The following is a 3,832-nucleotide window of genomic DNA, read 5'->3' on the forward strand; positions in this document are numbered from 1 at the left end:
GTACTAGCAACACTTATCACATACATTCTATTTGCTATATTTATTTAGCTCACAGCTTGGACTACAAATAAAATAAATAACACCACTCTTCTGTGTTCAATTCAATGAATGAATAATAAGGAATAAACTTCTCTAAAAACTAATGAAGCCTCTTTTCCATTGTTGTACCAATTCATTGTAGAGATATATATTGGATTCAAGGCACTTATTAGATCTATGTGTCAATTGTGAGTGAAGTTATTATGGAACCATTAATAAGTGAATGTGCACCAATATCAGCCTCAATGCTCTATGTAGAACTACCTTGTGAACATCATGTGACCTCAAGCTGCATAGGTTAGGTGTTGTGTTCGTTAACAATTGAGGAGGAGACCATGAACACAACACAACAATGGTTTATTAAAGGGCATTCATTGCCTTACCATGTTGTCATTATTTTGGACACCATGAACACAACACAACAATGGTTTATTGAAGGGCATTCATTGCCTTACCATGTTATGGAAGAATATTATACCTAGGAATGAAAAAAACTATAATTAAATTTGGTAGTTGGAAATAACACTAACAAAGGAAAATGAAAGTGTTGAGCATTAATCTAGTGTTAATATATGGTTAAAAAGAAAAACCTATTGTTGCCCATACTTTACAAGATATAACAACTTGCAAAATCTCGTAGGGTTTGTACTATGTAAATGTTTGGATGGTAGGTATAGTAGTTCTAGGAAAGGTGTGTTCCAACAAATGAAGTAGTGTAAATACTTCGAGCTTGATGACCACATATTTGTGATCTTACCATCAACAATGAGCATTTTGATGGCCCATCATGTAAAAAGTCTACAAATATTACAAAAGAATCAAACTTGTGAAATTATAGTTGCACAAGTAAAATATAAGTACCGCTATGTTAAACACATGATGGTGAGGAACATTTCTAAACATTGAATAATGTGCATGAGGTTGAAGGTAATTCTAGACAAATCTAGACTTTGCAAAGTACACCTTCAACAAATGGTGAGATCTCTTGAGAAAAAGTGGGATGTTCAAGGAGGATCTCGATACATGGATGCTTTCTATCTTTAAACATTGTCATGGTAATTTGCACATGGGCATTGGGAATCTTGGACCAAGAAAGACGACTCATTAAGTTTTGATGAAGATGGTGATGGATGATGATGAAGACGATAAGATTGAAATGGAAATGGAGGTGGAGATTATGATGGAGATTACTTTCTCATACTAATAAGAACGGTAGTTCCCAATTCTATTATGACCTTCATGCTTGTTTGCTTCATAATTCTCGTTTTTAATAAGTGGGGCTTTGGCACTAATAGACAACGTGGGAGTTTGCGCTTTCTGAAAAGGTGGAGATGGAAATATTTTGGAAAGAATAAATTCATGTAAAAAGCCCCAAGTGTACACTTTTTCCCTGAGATCAAAGTGCACACTTAACCGAATGTTTAGTGTACATTGGTTGTAGTATGAAAGGGATAGTGTTTATCAAGTTTTCGTGCGTGTTCATATAGATACTTTCTCAAGGTCATAGCCAAGAACAAGATTGACTAAAAGAAGAGAATTAGAAAACAAAAGGGAAATCAGAGAGAACATTAAGTGCATTAACAAGAAGATTCAAGAATACGCCAAACATTGGCGATGTTGAGGTAGAACAATATCCATATACATAAATAACGAGACCACTTATTTACATAACATGGTTGAACACATGCGCATACATATTTCATTATGGTTCATATTTTAATGAACCGGCTATTTATATAGATTAGAAGAAAAACATACAGACCTTTTTCTTTTCTCCCTGTTGAATCACTCATTCACTGCTTTCCTTCTCCGCGTTGCTCGCTTCTTTGCTGCTGCTCGTGAATCCTTGGCTCGTTGCCCATTGCTCCTCCCCTGCTCGCTCGCTATTCGTTGCTCCTTGTCGCTTCTGACTGATTGGCACGACATCTGCTGTTCGCCGCTCCACCACTCTGAAGTACGTAATCTTGTCTGTTTATGATTTCTCTCTATTTTCTATCTGTTTTTCTCCTTGCTTGAATCGAATCCGTTCTCTGTTCTTTTTTTTTCTCTGTTTTTCTATCTGTTGTACGTATGGCAAAAAAATGAGAATGTGGTTTTTTTAAGATCAAAAGAAACACATTGAGATTCAATACATAGTATTGCTTAATTTACACACGAATATACTTTCAAGGCACGGGGTATTCTCCAACAAAGGGCCATCATTAAAGTTGAGATTGAACCTTACAAATGTACAAAATAAGACTCTTGGCATGTCGGTAATCACATCATGCAGAAAATGGGCATTGGCACAATGCATAAAAGATTGTTAAGAAGGTGATTGCGTAGTAGGAAGCATTTATGGGAGCATTGACAGAGTCAATCTACAAGTATGCTAGGTCAAATATCTAACTATCGACTAGGATTACATAAGATATTTCAGAAGCTAAGACCCCACCTTTGTAATCAAAGTTGGGGTTTTGGATTATATGTATAGTCACAAGTTGATGAAACAAGAAGCTGTGTTAGTAGGTGGACAAATGTATTGTTCTTTGACAATTAATATTATGTCAAATTGAGGGCATGAGCCCTTAATCTTTGTTTTAATTTGCACATTTTTGCATTGAAATATCCAAAAGTCTCTGCTAATGCATTGCTCAATGAGAGTATGGTTATTGCCTTGAGTTTAATATAACTCATTCTTGGAGTATATTTCTATGTGTTAATCTTTGCATGAGGCCTAAAACCCAAGTTTTTCTCTTCTCAAACCCATTAAAAGCATTTAGAAAGTTATGTCCATGAAACCTAGTATACAATGAAAAAATAATTGGCAAGGGTATTGTCCACAAAGATAAAAGTCAAATTTGTCCGTAGATTGTGCTTAGTTATTGATTGAGTGGATTTTTGAGTGGATTTCCTACTAGGCACGATTATACATCCTTTAAGAAAGTAGCACGTGAAATAGTGAACCGATTCAAAAAGTGGATAGTTCATTTACTAGTTACACAAGCTAGCACCCCTAAATATTAATAATTATGAAATTAACAAAAAGAAGGGATATAGTATTAGAAAGAAAGACATAGATATACTCTAGTACCTGCACACAAGAAGTTGGATGTTGTTTCTCCCTCTTACACTCGATGTCGAGTAATACTGTTGAAATCTTTTGGGGCTCATTCACATGAGCCATATTTTCATCCACCACCAAATCTCCATCATCTTTTTTAGTATGAATTGTTTCCTTTAATGGATGGATCCCATTCTTAAGCCCACCATTGACTAACATTAGAGCCTTCATCACAATTGGCTCCACATTAGTTATGTCCTCATTTTCTTGTGGTTTCTCATGTGTACACATTGATTTTTGAGTATCAACGCTTCTATCTTTTTCTATCTTTTTCTGACAGATGATCACCAAAGTTTATGTTAAGTGCATCTAAATAAAGTTCATTAACCTCCTTGACATTTTCCCAACCATGAAAAGTTTGTAGTGTGCTAATTTGGCCCAAAGGCGATTTACAAGATAAATGTTCCTTCGGGACCTTGTCTTGTTATTCATCACGTAAATATTCTTGTTCTAACCTTGACAAACCAAGTGAACACCCCATGTAATCTAATAACTTAATCCCTCTTGATGAGACATTATTGGGCTTGGCCAATGGGAACAATTGGTCAAAGGTATTCATGGATGTGGGATCATTGCAAAGTATGTGCATTGGAGAAGAGGGTTGAATCTTCACGCTTCTTTTTAGTGGGTGAACATGAAGTTGTGAAGATGTAAGAGAACCAGGTGTGGAAAGAGATTTGCTCTTCCTCA

General features: G+C 35.6%; 1 long non-coding RNA gene across 1 annotated transcript; it reads right to left on the minus strand.

The window, feature by feature from the left end:
• Positions 1–2,694: 2,694 nt before the first annotated feature.
• LOC147857750 (uncharacterized) lies at positions 2,695–3,832 on the minus strand. The gene is made up of 2 exons (XR_015530499.1): positions 3,113–3,832; positions 2,695–2,755 (listed from the first exon to the last, which is right to left on the minus strand). It is a non-coding gene; the product is annotated as an uncharacterized LOC147857750 (long non-coding RNA).

This window comes from Azolla caroliniana, unplaced genomic scaffold (genome assembly GCF_043228905.1).
Source record: "Azolla caroliniana isolate FFs.n. ecotype wild unplaced genomic scaffold, voAzoCaro1.0.p SCAF_11, whole genome shotgun sequence".
NCBI classification, from domain to species: domain Eukaryota; kingdom Viridiplantae; phylum Streptophyta; class Polypodiopsida; order Salviniales; family Salviniaceae; genus Azolla; species Azolla caroliniana.